This window comes from Cibotium barometz, chromosome 11 (genome assembly GCF_041138505.1).
Source record: "Cibotium barometz isolate CiBa-2024 chromosome 11, ASM4113850v1, whole genome shotgun sequence".
In the NCBI taxonomy this organism is placed as follows: Eukaryota; Viridiplantae; Streptophyta; class Polypodiopsida; order Cyatheales; family Cibotiaceae; genus Cibotium; species Cibotium barometz.
In genome coordinates, this window is record NC_141056.1 from 23,929,747 (window position 1) to 23,948,165 (window position 18,419).

Genomic DNA, 18,419 nt, shown 5'->3' on the forward strand with positions numbered 1-18,419 from the left:
CAGTAAGTGTGAGGACAACCTTGATTAATAAAAAATATAAGAGAGGTATGATTACCACCTCTTTGTCTTGAAAATTATTTTCAATCAATAAGGTGCCCAAGCTATTGTGTAGATCTCCAAGCACCTAATCTAATCTCAAGTCAAATAGATTATCAATGCTATGCACATAAGAATTTTATTCCTTTTACTTTGATTTTTGAAAGTAATAAAAGAATCAACATAGGATCCTCTTCCACATCATCATAAACTTCTCCTTCTTTGCTTATTCTTGCTCCCATTCCATGAGCATCATATTGGCCATTTTAGCCTCTTCTTCTACAATAAAATCTTCTAACACTTCATTAGGCTCCACTTCATCTTCCTTTATTTTCCATGAGCATCATATTAGCCATTTTAGCCTCTTCTTCTACAATAAAATCTTCTAACACTTCATTAGGCTCCACTTCATCTTCCTTTATTTTGTCTCTCTAATTTCTTAAGGAGGTAGATTCCTCGCCTATCGCTTCTTGCAAAAAGTGTAAAGAGCACATATCCCATGATATGAAATGTGTTCCTAAGTACCTCAATATGTACAAAAAGAAAACATACATTGATCTCCTCCTCAATACTTAAAATTCATATGATTCCATGGATTGCAAATCATATATATATATATATATATATAACTTCCTTTTGAATCTTCAGTTCTACAAAGCACAATTTAAAGGCCATAATAGTTTCAACTAAGTCCAAGCACACAAAATTAAAAAAATTCAATCTACCAAAAAAGAAGATTGATGTAGCAAGTGTTTGCTAATGTTTCTTGTCTAAAGTAAGTATATCTATTATCCATGACTTGCCCACCATTATGGATATCTATGCACGTGGATTAACTTGGAGGCAGAGAAATAGGAATTTAAATATCATCAAGAGCATGTAGAGAATATTGTAATTCTTTGTCATGACTTGCCCACTGTTATGGACATCTCTATATGTGGATTGACTTGGAGCAAAGAAATAGGAATTTAAATATCATCAAGAGCATGTAGAGAATATTGTAATGCTTGAAAATAATAGACTTGAAATGAATGTATCACTCACAAGTCTTCAATAGCATCTTAAAGAAGTCTTTAAGAAAATTATTTTCCACCATGATTTGTAGATGCTCTTGGATGTCACAAAGGCTCCAAAAAGGATTAACAAAGATTATAGCATTTGGTAACGTCACATGTAACTCACAATGGATTCAACCTCATTGTTTGACTCTTCAATGTCCACCTTCAACCAATAGGTGAAGCACATGGAAAATGTTGATCAACCAATCAAGAATATAAAAGTAATACTAGGGACATTCAAAATCTACACTCATAGTGATCACCCATTTAATTCTCATCCTTGTTGTCTCCAAAAAAGACATGCATACATATGTTGATTAAGTGCTTGCAAATTTAGTGTTCTTCTTGGATTACTTAAAACAAATAATAATAATAATAATGTGAATTGGAACAAACCAACTTAATCTAATGGATCTAGGACCCCTAGAAGTGGTTTATGTGTTTCACAAAACTTGTGGTGTGAAAGAGATTCCAAAAGTGCAAGGCTTTGTCCAAAGCACTTAGTGTATCTCATATCAAACAAAATGCTAAGCAAGTCGTTCTAATAAGACATGACATTACCCACTATATATACAGGGTGTTTATAGTTTCCAAAATTCTTATGAAGACAACACTTGGCTAGGAGAAAAAGAAAAATTAGAACAAGAAGTCATAAAAAAATTTAGGACAAAAGAGTCAGCTTGTATTGGAGAATAAGCATAGCATGGTGTCCACGCTTGAAGGTCCCAAATAAAAATTAGCATCATAGTCCATTTTGTGATTGTACTAAAATTACACTTATAAAATATCTATTGTTCTTGTTCTTGTTGTTGTTGTTGTTGTTGTTCTTCTTCTTCTTCTTCTTCTTTTTCTCCTTCTTGTTGTTGTTGTTGTTCTTCTTCTTCTTCTTCTTCTTCTTCTTTTTCTCCTTCTTCTTCTCCTTCTCCTTCTTCTTCTCCTTCTTCTTCTTCTTCTCCTTCTTCTTCTTGTTTTTGTTGTTGTTGTTGTTGTTGTTGTTGTTGTTGGTGGTGGTGGTGTGTGTGTGTGTGTGTGAGAGAGAGAGAGAGAGAGAGAGAGAGAGAGAGAGAGAGATGTTACTAATCTTGTCTTGCTTCAATGATCCTTGCTAGCTAATCCTAGTAGTGCTTTTCTACAAGATGTAATGATCATAGCCATGCCAACAATGAAGTCATTAACTTTCACGGACTTTTGCATTGTTCCTTTGATTGGTTTAACGTAAGCATTTGAGGCTTGATCATCTTGAACATCACCAAAGACATCCTTCATAAAGTTCCTAGCAAAATATGGGCAATTAACAAAAAATAACCTTAAGAAAGTTGGAATATAGTTCTGAAGATATAGAGTCTATTTCACCTTGTAGCTTGCATTCTCCTCTTAAGTGCACTATCATCCTTGGCAAGTGACTCCATGGCACATAATTTTCTCTTTCTTCTCTTGATACCTGGTGTTGTTCAACTCTAATGTCTCTCTCCAAGGTTTCAATTTTATTTAGCTTCGCATCATTTAACTTTCTCAACTTCTAACAAGAATGAGTCACTTGATTACATAGAAGGCAAACTTCTCCTTTGCAACTCCATCACCTTGTTTTTTAAACCACTAACTTCTTGGTGAGCTTGCAGTATTTGTTATCCCATAGCTTGCATTCATTTGCTACAATTTACAAGCATATGAGTTTCCAAACATCAAAATCTTTGGTAACGACCATGACATCCTTCTCTTCTATCCCCCCTAAAAATGACATGAAGCTTGCCATATTTGGAATTTTGGACAAAAAACCATTGTGGAACCAAAGGTCCACATTCTTTCTCCCCTATTTTCAAAGACTTTGAATCTTGCCATATTATGGAATATTGGAGAAAGGCCCATTGTGGAATGTGGACCAAAAGGTCTACATTCTTTCTTCCCTCTTTTCAAATCCTTTGAGTGTTGATGAATCAATTGTTACACTATTCTTGGGCTTCTTGAGGATTCCATGGAACACAAATATGCAATTCAACTTTTATTTTGGTGGCGTTAGGGATGTCTTCCAATGGAGGTATTAGTGGAAATGCTATGATAACAAAGTACATAAAAGTTTTGGGTAGCTAGATACAAAATCCAAATAATTTTAATTAAAAGAGAAGATAATTGATTCGGAAAAATGGAGTTCCAAAAGGCTTTCTAGACATCATATGGTTAGACGGACATTTTGGACATTGGAAAAGAGGGAAATGAAAAAAAAGAAAAAAAAAATCAAAATTTGGAGCAAAATTTAGGGCACCTTTGACCGCAAAATTCATGGCAACATGATATATAGATCATAGTAAAGTAAGAAAGATGTACTAGCTCCATTTCGCAAGGTGGAACATGTAAAAAGTTAAATGACCTAGAGATTTAGGCCCCTATAGGGGCCCAAATATGTACCTTTTAAGAAGGGCTCCTTTTGTCTAGGTCCACCAAATACCCACCACTCCCCTTATTTTAACTTCCTAACATTAATTAGCACCTCTAATTCTTACCTTTATGATTCTTTTTTAAAGATATACTAGTAGAGGTGAAAGATCATGCAAATGACTAAGTGGCAAGAAATGACATGAATCGACAAAGTTGTTTTTTAACTAGACAGCCATTTTTCTTTGTAAAAGGGGACCCGTGAGAGCATCTACTAGAGATCCAAACCATGATCTAATGCATCCCTTGTTTTCAAACTTCTAACATGGAGGGGTCTTACCCATAAAGATGATTGTGGTGTTGAATTAGATATTTAGCAAGCAAGGAGTTGATGTCAACTAGAATAGGACCTTGGAGTGTATTGTGGGACATATCAATGGAGGTCATTACTTCATCAAAGATGATTGTGGTGTTGAATTAGATATTTAGCAAGCAAGGAGTTGATGTCAACTAGAATAGGACCTTGGAGTGTATTGTGGGACATATCAATGGAGGTCATTACTTCATCAAAGAGATTAATTTCCAAATATGGGAATGAAGATAGATATAATAATGCTATCCAAGCTAAGGTTATATAGTTAAGGTTAACCCATTGCAATAATTTGTGATTCTTAAGATTTTTGGGAAGTGTGGTACTTTGGTTATTGTTTAAATAGAGGAAGGTAAGGGCTAGAGTTTGTGGGTAGAAGGATTTAATTGTTGGTTGGAGGGTTTAGCCTCAAAAATCTTAGTATTAAGATTTTTGTAAGTTTGTACTATAGGGCTCAATAAGTTATCAAAAGAAGGTTTTATAAAAGTTTTTAAAATGAATCCAGTAAATACTAATGGAGTCAAGGTAAAAAATAAAGCTTACAAAACTTAAAATAAGGCTTAAAACTTAATACTTTGTATAGTCGATGTAGAAAATTAGGTACAAAAACACAAGTTTAAAATGAAAACAATTTCAAGTAGACAGACTATCAACAATAATGTCATTAGCCCCTTGGTATTTTTTACAATAATGACTTCAATTTTTTTTCCTTCAATCTGCCTCAGCTGGTCATCTCAAGAGTTGTCATATGATGATCTAGACATATGCTACAAGATGCATGATTTTTGTGTTCTCAAGGTAGCCTCCATGCACAATACACACTCTTGCAAGATATACACTACAAGCTATGCTTTCTTCTTTTGAAGTAACATGCATAATACACACTTTTACAAGACATATGTTGTAAGCTGTGTTTTCTTCTTATAATTTATCCCTTTATTGCATGCTTTGTGTTACTTTAATCTTAAAATTTAGGGTAGAATAGAAGTCACATTTTGAAAGTGTAGTAGACATTGATAATGCTACTACACTACACGTTGTGCTTTCTTCTTTTGAAGTAACATGCATAATACACACTCTTGCAAAACATACCTTGGCAAGCTCTGCTTTCTTCTTTTGAAGTAACAATTTATCCCTTTATTGCATGCTTTTTGTTACTATAATCTTAAAATTTAGGGTAGAATAGAAGTCACATTTTGAAAGTGTACTTGACATTGATAATGCTACTTGCTTAAAGATAGTATTCAATAGTATATGAAGAGTATATTTAGAAATGGGATTGTATCATAGAATTTGTAATTGGTAATTCATCTTCACAAAATATCAAGTTGTTTATACACCCCTTAAATAACAATTTATGCCTCACACGTCCCATGTATTGTTGCACAACTCTTCTATGGAGAATACCTTAACATTTGTAACCATAATTGTGCTCTATATCTGAAATAAGAAAATAATAGAGTCTTACACTAAATAACTATTGCATAAATTGTAAACATGAAAGACTATAATATGAAGGAAATAAAGGCACATGACTAATAAAAGACGAATTCAAACCATCTTATATATTAACAAGGTTTTTTTCACTTAACAAACCTATTGGGTTTAAATGTTGATTCGAATAATAGGTTTATTGGAGTGGAGATCAATGTAGCAGCACACAAACATAGATGTAGCAAAGCCAAGGAGAGATAGATGTAACAAGCAAGGAGAGATAGATGAAAGCACAACACTTGAAATAGGTTGATGAGAATTAGTGAAGTACAAGTGAAGTGACATGATAAGGTCACTTACACACTCATAAGAGTGCGTACATACATTGGGATAAGAAAAAAATCTTGGTAGTTGATCTTCTAAAAAGTTTATCTCAAAGTAGATTCTCCTTGTGCATAGGCCATTGGTTTATGAATCTCATAAACTGGAGATTACATTGAAGCATAAGAACCTCATAAGGGGAGATTACATTGACGTATAGTCTCATGGTTAAATAATCTTGAACTCCTTAGTGTTATAAATACGAGTTAACAATTTTTTAAAAAGGCTCCTTAGTCCGAATAAAAGGAATCAAAGGGTCGAGCTCATGCATAGAGAAAGGTAAGACTAAAAGAGGATTCTTAAAATTTCATATTCATAAGACTTAAGGGTAAAAAGGTATATAGTTTGAGTCACTTATTTTATAGGCTTGATTCTTAAGGTTGTATTTCCTGCATTTTTTGCTCCCACTTCCATGATTGTCTTCTACAGTTCTTGCAATTCTAACCACATCACGCGCTTGTGGTTTTGATTCTAGCTTCTCAGCGAATTTGTATTAACCCATTCCTAGGGTTAACAAGAGCTACTTCCATTATCTTACATCAAAGAGTCAAGGTAGATACACCAAAAGGTCATACATTCAAGATATGAAGCAATGGTGTCCAAATCTACAACTTGGACAAGCGCTCGTTATGGTCCGATGGATACTTATGGCGATTTTTGCTTCAAGACTGTGTAGCAGTAAGTTAGGATGAAGTCCCAAGTGATATACTTCATGGATATATTATGAGAGTGGTCATTGTAATAGCATTAGGCCTCTTTACGAGCCTAAAGTCCCGGTCGGCCATAGTTTAAGTGTGTGTGAACACTTATGGCAATGTATATAAGTGAATATCTCTCATAATACAAAAAACTCTCCCATTGTGCAATAGAGTCTTGTTCTTGCTAATCCTCTTGCTAATATCTCTCTCTAATCCATGCTAGTGAGTGTGTGTGAGTGAAGTGAGGTGAGAGGAGGGAAGAGTATACATAGTGCAATGTGGCGGTGTGACAACGCTCATCACGGGAGGCACGTTGGAATTGCTTCTCAAGGAGTTGTGGAGCTTGGAGACCTCAAGGATTATGAGCTGTTAGAATACACTCAACGCGCGCCTCTCAGCATGTATCTCACTTTGATGAATAATGCACATTTGTTATTATGAGGAGTAGCCATAGTGCATGTCTTTAGTAGGAACCCTGGCTTAGACGTCGATGGGGTCATTATTGTGACCATTGATGATGGTTAGGAGATGGTCAGGGATACAAGTGTTAGCTAGGGCGGCCTGGGGCGACGCTATGAGGAATATTCCATCGGATACTAGGTCCATCATTAGTGGGTGGTGGTCACTAGGTGGGTCACATTTTTGATACACGAGTGATGACCGTGTCTATACAGTGTAACCGCCCTCGTTATATACGCGTCTACCACACCGCCTACAGTACTATATATGGACATAGTTTCCATGAGCTAAAGTATCCAATTCTTGTGAGTATCCACCCCCTTCTACACTTTGTACATCCTCCATCCAAAGTTTATCTAGATCTCCATCTAAGCTCTACTTAAGAGCACACGAGTGGACAACACCATCACTTATACCTCTTTGGTATAATCAGAATTTTAAATTCTCTCCATTGTGTATCTATTACATTTTATATTGTGCTTTATCTTTTTATCTCTTTCCATTGTGCCATATTCTTATACAAGCTTGGCCATTAGAAAGATCCTCTCACGATAGTTGTAGTAGTTCTTATACAAGCTTGGCCATTAGAAAGATTCTCTCACGATAGTTGCAGTAGTTCACCAAGTAATCTTCTTGTTGGATGTGTTTCAAGGGGGGTTTGGGTGAGCCATAACATTTTTGGCGCTGATGCCGGGGAGCCACATTGTTTGCTCTCTAATCTACGCAAACCCATTTCCCATTGTCTTGATTAGTGGTTTCCCACGAAAAAGATGTGGTTTCGAAGATTTATGTGTGATTTTATAAGAAGTAGCTCTCTTTTTGTTTTTGAAAGAATGATTTTTTGGCTTAAATGTGTTATTTTGTTAGCTTTAATGTAGTTTTTAATGTTTTTTAGGTGTGCACATAGAGTGTACTAAGCTTTGTTTGCTTCCATTTCATCAAAAAATGCTTCCATTTCATCAAAAAATGCAATAGAATGCAATTTTATGATTTTTTATCTCTCTTTAGAGTTAAACATAGAGGTAGAATCATAATTTTTTACTTGATTTATGTGTTTTTTGTTTGATTTATATGCATTAGAGTGTTAGCAAGCATTAGGGGTAGCTTAACCCTTTAAAAAATCTCTCAAAAACTAAAACTCTTGAAATCAACTAATCTTTCTTAATCTTTGTCATTAAGGGTGATTAATCCAATTCAAGAGGCAAAAAACTAGAAAATATGTTTTTTCGGGATCAAATTTGATCATGTAAGAGGTCGAAGTTAGTGTTTTTGAGTGTTTTGAGAACATCTAGATACATCACAACACCTAATTGCATCAATTGGAGGAATTTTACTCTCTTTTGCAAAATTTTGCATAAAGAGAAGAGACTAAATTTAAGAGTTTAATTAATATCTAATTATGGATTAATTTATAAATTAGTTGATGCACATAGCTTAGAAATTTCATGCCCTATCCAATGATGTGCTCAATGGTGTGAATTAATTAGTGATTAGTGGTTAATTAGAGTCTTTAATTAATTCAAAAGGGAGAAAGATTAGTGGAAAGATTAATCATTGATTCATTCTTAAACACTTTTTTCCATAACTCATTAAGGCTAATGAGCATTGAATAAAAAGATGCAATGAGTTGTCAAATTATCCATTTTGGGAGTCATTCATGTGAAGAGTGTAAGGGTGTATCATAAAAGTGTTGACTTTTCTTATTCCCACTTATCTTTTTGGGAAAATATCCAAATCTTCCCAATTTAAAATTCAAAAAATATTCCCTCCACACAAGGAAACTCGAATTTCCCTCTAAACTCCCAGAAAAAAATCATAAAATACCCATTTCACGTTTGTGAAACCCTCTGTTCCACGTCGTGAAACAAGCCTGCAGGAAAAAAAAATCATGAAATACCCATCACGTTCATGAAACCCTCTGTTTCACGTCGTGAAATAGGTCCGCGAATATATATATATATATATATATATATATATATGTATATATATATATATATATATATATATTCTAATATTCTGTGAAATACCCATTTCACGTTCGTCCATGCAAAAAAAAAAGAGTCTGGAAAACAGCCCTATTTGGAGGCTCATATCTCCTAAATCGTAAGGCCGATGAAACGCGTGCTACTACTCATCGGAAAGCCTACATGGAGCTCTTCGACATTGGTCTGAGCGTCCGAAGGTAAAATCCTTCGTTTTGGCCTCCAACCAACATCCTCAAAATTCAACCCGAAATTCGAGGTAAAAAAAGGGCTTAAGCACTAAAAATCACCCAAAATAGCCCAAAAAAGATCACGTGTCATATTCGAGCTACTTTTTGAGTGTCTAAATGACAAAATTATGAAAAAATCAAAGAGACAAAGTTGTAGTACTCCAAAAATACTAGAACTCTCTCATACAACGTTTTTTCAAATTTCCTTTTAGAACACATTCAAAAACGCGTTGCAAAACATGAAAGATCTTTTCGGAACAAAATTTCATCTTGAGGTAGTGATGGAAAATAGGTTTTGAGACCTCCTCTTCCATTTGGGATGCTATTAGCATGCACTTTTTCCAAAAAAGTTCATCCTAAGAGGGCATTCATAAGCGCTTTTAAGATAGCTTCCATCTAAGACACCACTAGCACGCACTTTTTTTTAAAAATATCTCTAAGAGGTCGTTCACATGCGCTTAGCGCCTAAGCAAATTAAGGTAAATGGACTCTCGTTTAACCCAGAGAAGGGTGCACCAAGCCTCTTGAGGCTGTAATGGGCTATAAGAAAACCTAAAAAGCAAAAAAAAAAAACGCGTGCTTGCTCATTAAGGAGTAATTAGGAACGTCAAGATATGAAAATGATAGAGGGATTATGTGGACCCACACCCAGACTAAACCTAATGGCTAAAATCTTTGAGCCATTAAGATCCATGTCCCAAATGCAACTCCCAATACCATTTGCCATGCCGACAATAAGCGTGTCATCAGGTTTTACATCTCCTATCACAATCCCTCCGGGATTTAGTCCCTGGCTGCGACAAGTGCTAAACGAAGTGCTATGTACCAACCCTTTGCAACCTATAAATGCCCAAACCTTGGACATATTGACTAATCTAAGAAGGGGGGTTTCCCAAGGACTAAATGAGGTTCTAACCACAAGAGTACCCCCACATAGCCTTAGCGACTTATCCAACAACACGGTCGTACATATTTTCAAAATCATGGGCAAGTACGATGGAACGACTAATCCTATTCAATTCATACAAATGTTTTAATAGAGATGTGAAGCTTTTGGAAATCTAAACTGCCCCACCAAGGTACATGTGTTGAACCTTTGCTTAGTGGGAAAGGCTAGTTGATGGTTCATTACATTGATGCCGACGATTAAGACAAACTTCAGGACCTTGAAAACAGCCTTTATCCATGGCTTTTCAAGACAAGGTAATCGGTGGAGTGCAGTACGAGAACTCTATTTGATTGAGCGAAAACAAAATAAAACCATTAGAGATTTTATCCTTCGGATAAAAATCTTGGACTCACGATGTGAGCCATGGGAGAAACTGAACGATGCTCAATTAAAGAGATGTTTCATAATGGGCATAAAGAAAAACAACTTACACAACTTGATTATTGTATCCAATCTAGAAACATTCGATCAATGTTGTAAAGAAGCAATACGTTTAGATGACAACATGATAGAGGATGATCATGTTATGAGATGTTCCTCATCTAAACCAAGTGAAGTAAAGGCTAAAGAAAAATTGATCTCAGATCATTCCCTAAATTCTATATAGCCTTGCTTAAAAGCTTTGAACCAGAATCTTCAAGAGAGGATGAGCTCCCTCAAAACCAAACATCTTTAATGCCTCTCAAAGTGATGGGTGAAATGCCTTGTATTCATTGCCATCACTACGTCCATCCCAATCCCCAATGTGCGTACCCTAGGCTTATCTTTTTGTACTGCATACTTTGCAAAGCCTTTGGTCACAACACACCCCAGTTTACCTTTTCAACTACAGTTACCTGAGAACCCCAACCTCCCATACCCTAAACAAACACAGTTTAAAGGGTAGAAATTGATCAAGAAGCAGTTAAGCAAACACTTCAGTGTTTCTATTATCATGGACCGCACAAAGTGGCAGACTACATGGTTTGGAATACCTCCATGCCCACAGTCACTGACACTTTGCAACCCATATGTGAACAATGTGGCATCGATCACATATTCCAAGATTGCCGAAGACGAGTTGCTTCAATTGCCAAATACAATTCTTAATATCTTGAGTATTTAAAACGGGCAATTATCCACAGAACCCTTGAATGTGCTTACACGCTTGCAAGCCAAGGCATGAGAGGCAGTCAAAAAGAATGAAAAAGAACATGCTTCAAAATGGATAGAGCAGCATGTTTTAAAATGGAAACCAAAAGGTGCAGCAAAACCTTCTAAACCCAAGAAAAACAAGGGCCAACAAACTGTCAAAACAAAGGTAAAAATAAAGGATGGGGGAAAGGAGACTGTGGAGGACCTAATCCCAAAAAGCCAAAAGCTACACATGATGCAAATGCATCCACCTCAAGGGCTACCTCTCAAACCACAAAACTGACATGTGCGACACATGCTATGAAAAAGCCCAAAAGAAAGTTCATTCTCGCGCATGGACAAAAATAATGAAAACCTAACAATCCAAAGAGAATCAGAAGATGACACAAGTTCTAGTACATCACTTAGTGAAGACGAAACAAGTTCTGACTCGTCACTAGTGCACCTCACATGCCAATCAAGAGACTAGAACATGCCAATCAAGAGACTAGAACATGCCCAACCACCCCAACTTGAAAATCATGATCACATGACAAATGCGGAACGCAAAAAGCAAGCTCAGGCGAGCATGCTAAGCATTGTTGAGTGTCATACAAGATCACCGATTGTGATTGAATCTCATAATATCAAACCTAAAAAAGAAACCAAAATACAAAAACCGGAGGAGTATCGCTTTCCCTTTCAAGAGGAAGACGTACTCTCTATCAAAATAAACTTATCAAGCTAAGAAGAGTCATCAGAGGAAGATTGCACGAATGATGCAGAGCTGAAAAAGCACATGAGGAATTTGATGAATCCCTTATGAAATTAAAGTAGTCTCTCAAATGCTCATTTGGAGGAATGCTCTTCTCTCATAGTGAGGTTAGCATAGCTTCAACCCTTACACCTTTAAAGGCTAATCACCATGAGTTGTACCAAGATTTCCACAGCTACATAGAATAGAACTATAAGGATTTGCGAGTTTCCAAACAGACCTCACTTAAAGTTGTCAAAGGACCGAGTGTGCTATTGTATACATTGGGCACTCTTGAAAAAGCTGAGAGCCAAAAATAGGATGAAAGTGAATGGAAAAATGAAATCAAAATGGAAATTGAAATTGAATCGGATACGGGAACATCCATGGTTCCACTTAAAGATTCTATCATGGTATGGTTAGATTTCCCTATGGGCAATGATGTTAAGCACAAACACACATTGATTAGCCCCTCGAGCTAGTCATAACATTATGACAATAGACACTTTGGTGTCATTAGGACAACCTAAAATCATTTATAAAGAAAACGGTCTTGAAAGAGGTGCCAATGGACAAAACATTGAAGTTTCAGGTTACTTTAGCTATGCTACCCTAGATCCCCTTGAGTATGATGTGGAATTTAGATTCCATGTTACCCCAGATCCCCTTGAGTATGATGTCATCTTGAGTGAAACTTGGGTATGTGACTCATGGTATTCAATTGATGAATCCATGCAAACAGTCACCCTTGAACACTCGTGAAGGCATTGTGAAATTGCTATTAAGAGACCTTGGAGGAGCTGGAACTCACAACATATCTTACTTAGAATATCCCAAGAGTTATGGTTGGATTTGAACTTTACAATAAAATCACCACACTCCAAGCATAGCTTTATCCACAGTGAGAACACAATCTCATGACCCTCAAGTTATGGGATTTGTTAGGTTAACCAACATTAAAAGCTCATCCAGAGAAAATTCCATTCACAAAAGACATCAACATGCCATATTTGGGGTACTTTGAACAAACAATGTATATAGAATCTAACCCCCTTACTTGCAAGTTTTTTGTGGTTGAGTACATGTTGGAAATAGATGTGATCTTGAGGCATAAATAGACTATTGTTGCCCAAGCACCACTATGCTTTGCTAGCGATAGGGTCATCATGATAATCAATGACACAAAGTTCACAATAATATATTGTAAGGAAGAGGATCCAACCCTAATGGATTTCTATGATGCTGAATGCAAAATGCTACAAACCTCTTCCTTGGAAGCCCCTCTACATGAACACATAAACTCTACATCAACTTCCAACTCCGATCTACCATCTACTCCTCCAATTCCATCTTCACTAAACAACAAGAGAAAGAGCTTCTATTTCCAATGTCAAAACCTCTCCATCTCAATAGCTATTCCTGAAAAAGTTCCCCAAGTACAACCATCTAACTTTGAAAGGAAACTCAAGGGAAAAGCCCCAGAGCCAACGCCTCTTCATCAACCAACCTCGCAAAAAGAGCGGGCTACATGCTCAAAGGCCTCATCATCATCAGCAGCCACACCACTCCACAAGAGATTCCAGCCTCATCATCAACAATGCCATAAGTATCAAACCCATACCCTTAGTGCCAACCAATGTGAAGGAGGGCCTCAAATCTTCCACTTCATCCAAAAAGAAAACCCCACTAGCCCTTTAATGTAAGCTTTAAGCACTTCTAGTCTGGCTTCCAAATTCCCTCCTCATTTCCACCATAGTCAAACTTCTCCACCTCCATTCCATGTAACCATGCTTCCTTGCTTCACGTCCACAAGTGCATAATCCATGTCTCGTCCATTATATCACTTCTAGCTCTTATATATTTCATTTTCATGCCTCCTTGCCATGTTGTCTTCCAAACTTCTATTTCACACATTTTCCATGATGGGTTTTAGCTTCATTGCCACTTTGGTTCCTTGTTGACTTCTATAGTTTAACATTTGGGATGTCTATTGATCGCCCACCACCATCTTGCCCATAGTTTCCCACTTAGTGGAGCTTGATTTGCCTTCTTGTAGACCTTTCCATAACATGCATGCTAGCTTCACTTTTTAAGCTTGCTTCCCAATCTTCGAGTGATTTTGAAATATATATATGCTAGCTTTCATCCCACAAGCATTTTGCTCATGGGGTGAGTTGATTGTAGCTTCTACTATGTGAGTCTTCTTGTAATGTGTATGAAAATCTTCTTCATATGGGAGCGTTGCTTAAATGGAGCTTAAATGCCCTTTAGGAAAAACACCCTTTACGATGTCGAGCGATAAATATAAGTAAGGATATTACCCATTGTTTTGATGGTGGGACATGTACTTTAGTGTGCTTAACAAGACCACCATTAGCATTTATAACGGTTTTCAAAATTCAAATGAGTCCACCATGAGAAATTATTAAAGATTAACAATAGAGTATTTTAAGAAAAAGTTGAGCCATTGAGAAGGGGTGTGTGTGTGTGTGTGTAAAAGTAAAATGAGAGAGAGAGAGAGAGAGAGAGAGAGAGAGAGAGAGAGAGAGAGAGAGAGAGAGAGAGAGAGAGAGAGAGAGAGAGGGTGATAGAAAGTAAGTGTATGTGTGTGTGTGTGTGAGAGAGAGAGAGAGAGAGAGAGAGAGAGAGAGAGAGAGAGAGAGAGAGAGAGAGAGAGAGGTATGGTGACAAAGAGTGAGAAAGAGAGAGAGGGTAGAAAGAGAGAGAGATAGGGTGACAAAGAGAGAAAGAGAGAGGGTTGAGAGAGAGAGCAGGGGATTGATAAAGATAGAGAGAGTATGTATGTATGCATGGGAATTGATAAAGATAGAAAGAGAAAGATAGAGTAGGGGGATTGATAGAGAGAGAGAGAGAACAAGGGGATTCATAAAGATAGAGAGAGAGTTTTGGAGAGAGAGTATATATGTAGGTTGTTGCAAGATTAGGGTGTCCAGTTTATGTAGGTTGTTGCAAGATTAGGGTGTCCAGTTTTGTCCAGTTTTGTCCAGTTTATGTTGGACTGGGACAATGCTTGGAGATCAAATTTGGGGAAGCAAGGTACTTCAAATGAGATCAAGCAACTAATAGAAAATACACATGCACTCGAATTAACCCAATATAACTTAAATTAATAAAATTAGTCTAATTAATCAAAATTAATCAAAAATATGATGAAATGATAAAACAAAGGTCTTTCCATAATTAATGAAAGCTTATTTTTTGCCTCAATGTCTCTTTCACAACTCCATCTATAAAGTGGTTAATTAAGCATTTTCCCTCTCTTATCCTTGTCCTTCAACTTTTTTTGCACCATTTTTGCAATTTCCCAAACTCTATGGCCATCTTTTGCAACTTATATCCAGAGATACTGGTTTGAATAAGAGTAGATTATCATGCATCTTTGGGTCACCTACTCCCTTACAGAAACACGAAAATGATTTGTCATCAGTCAACCTCTCCATCAAGATTTCAAATGTTTAAGTCAAGAAATATAATCCCTCATTAACGACTCATGCTCTTATTGCTTAATGCCAGAGAGTTGTGCTATTGTGCTCCACTAATAACCACTTTATACAAAAGTTGGTACTAACATGTTTTTAAGTCGAGTGAAGTTAACTTTATCCTCAATCTTTAGGGTTCCATACCAATGGTGAGCCTTCCCATCTATCATTAGGGAAAACGAATAAATCCTCGTTAGGTCATCTATCGGGCCACATTTCTCGTTGCCTCAAAGATTTTTATATGCTGAATTGGGTCTCTATCATAAATATTTATATTAACTTTACTATGTGATGTGGCTTCTGTGCTATCCTTAGTACATGAGTTGTGCTTAATTTCCTAGCCAACCCTCTTTCTATTTCAGCATCTAATCTTAGTAGATCAACTTAGGGAGCTATGGCCATTGGTAGGGTTAGAGTTGGAATACTAGTTTTATTGGGTCTTCGACCAAGTTTTACCCTATTAATCACTTGTCTTCCTTGTTCTCCACCCCTTCCTAGTGTCAAGCACATATGGAGGTGTAGGGCCCCAATTAGGCATGGTAGGAGTGTGGCCTATTGGTTCTTGAACACTTGCTTAATCACAGTTCTTACGTGATTTTGTAACAATGGTATTTGCATATGTGCGAGGAACTTTGGTTCAGACAATAGATTGTTGATGTAGGCATGGTAGGAGTGTGGCCTATTGGTTCTTGAACACTTGCTTAATCACGGCTCTTGCGTGATTTTGTAACAATGGTATCTGTATATGTGCAAGGAAATCTGGTTCAGACAATAGATTGTTGATGTCTTCTTTTGTGTACAGCTAGTCAGTCAGTCCTCTCATTGTGTCAAGGCTAGGCTCCATAACGTTAGGTTGCATAGCTACGAGTCTTCCAAAAATAGTTGTTAGAGTGACATACCCTCTTCTAAGGCTTGGGCTAGTTCTTGGGCTTGTGTAGTCACAACTTTTTGAAGCTTTAGCTAGAACTCTATTAGCTCTAGAGATTATAATCTCTCATTGTTTCTCCATTCATCATTGGCTTGTTGTACATCCAAGCCTTGATTTTGTGAGTGAGAAGTTCTATTTCTTGCTATGCCTCTCTGATTTCATCTTCTAATTGCATTTCCTCCATGGTAGGGAAGAATGCTTCTCCACTCCTAAGACTAATGGCATCGTCCATGCTAATCCGAGGAGTGAAATGCATTTAATGCATTTTTTCAAAGGTACTTGTAAGTGCCTATCCTTGCATTGATATTGTTGGGGGGGTATGGTTTGAGTAATACTTCTTTCCTCAACACCCGTTAATCTCCTGCTCATATCTTGACCATAGTCACATGATTGAGCCTCTTGTTCAACATCTAATTTGCAAATAACCCTTTGGCATAATCCAAAAGACTTTTGGATCTTGTGGGAGAAGATACAATCCACTCCTCTATTGGATCCTTGTTTCTTGGAGCATTCTCCATGGATTTCTCGCTTCTAGTTTCATTAGAAAAGCTATTAAGCTCTCCAAACAAAACACATTCAATTAGGTGCTTGCCCAATGACCAAATATGATTTTTATCTGATAAGATGATATTGGGTGGTTCGATGCACTATCTTCAAGAGTGAGATCATGACCAATCACTCTCTGAGATTTTAAGTGCACGAGAATTGGTCTAAACAGCCCAAAGTCCACTCACCACACTCTTTCAATGCTTTATCAACTTTCTGGTTTTTTACTAAAACGAGTTTTATCATGGGCATGAAGAACCTACGTTGAAAACTCATTTCTCTGTGTTAGAAGTATGCACTATACTACCACAAATATGGTCCTAAATTTGAGTTTTTCACGCCATGAAAAACTATAATTTTTTAAGTTTTGATTTGGATGTTTGTAATGATACACACTAATATCCTTTAATATTATGACTTTGGCCTCAAATCTTTCCTTGATCACAAGATATTAAGTTTTTCCTGAATGTGAAAAACCAAACTTCACAAACTTGAAAAACCAATTTTCTTAGTTTTTCTCCTCACGAGCATGAAAATCTCAAGTTCTCTCAAGGTAAGCATAAGATTCTCCACGGGCATGAAAATCTCAGGTTCTCTTAAGGTAAGGATAAGATTCTTCTAGATAAGGACTTGTAATTTTGGCAAGCCACTCCACGAAGTCACCCTGAGAGCTTTTCATAGGCATGAAAAATGATTTCACGAGCATGAAAAACTAGAGTTTAAAAATTTAATGATTTGATGATATAAATGAGTGTTTTTCTTGTCCAAATTTTCTAGTTTGAGTCCTCTTAGCATGAATTTTACAATTTGTTGTGTCAATGGAACTCAATTGAATACCATTTTTTAATGTTAATGTTTTTTTGAAAAAAGACACAAAAAAACATAAAACTTGCGATTTGATGATGTGAAAATGTAGGGATTTAAACAAGTAAGAGTGCACACAAATTTTTGGTTTTCTACCCAAGTACTCACCAACCCAAACAACACATAAAAATATCAAAACAACTAATCTTTCCTTCTTTTCTCATAAAACTCAAACCTTATCCTCTTCTCAACCGACTCAAAACTAGAAAGACACTTGTGAAAGGGAGCAAAGGCTCTAAAAAGAGTGAAGGAAGCAAGAATGCTTCCCCAATAGAAGCACCAAAAATGTTATGGCCCATTTTTGGCCTCTTCAGAACTTAGCCATTTGTTAGGGGTTAACTTTACCTAAGTTGGAATATCCGAATTCTATGTATGTGAATGATCCTTTTGGGTAGTTGCTTAGGAATTCGTGGGAAAGGAGAGATATGAAGAGATGTGGTTAGTTGATCATAAGAAGGCGCATAACTGATATTCAGATGGGTAGAAGATGAAGAAGCGGAAATGTAATCTCTTGCATGATTATGATATCAATGAATTCTGATCATCTGTTCAGGGTTATTGTGTGTAGCGGATTTTCTGCATGATGTTTTGTATTCCGTTTTACTGTTATGATTTTCTGCTAAAGGGAATGTATTTGTGCTAGTGTTTGTTCTTTTATGATATTTCCATTTCCAAGTATCAGGCATTTAGTGCCCAGATACACATTGGCGATCCTGCGGTGTTCGCATACTCAGCATTGTCTTGTTC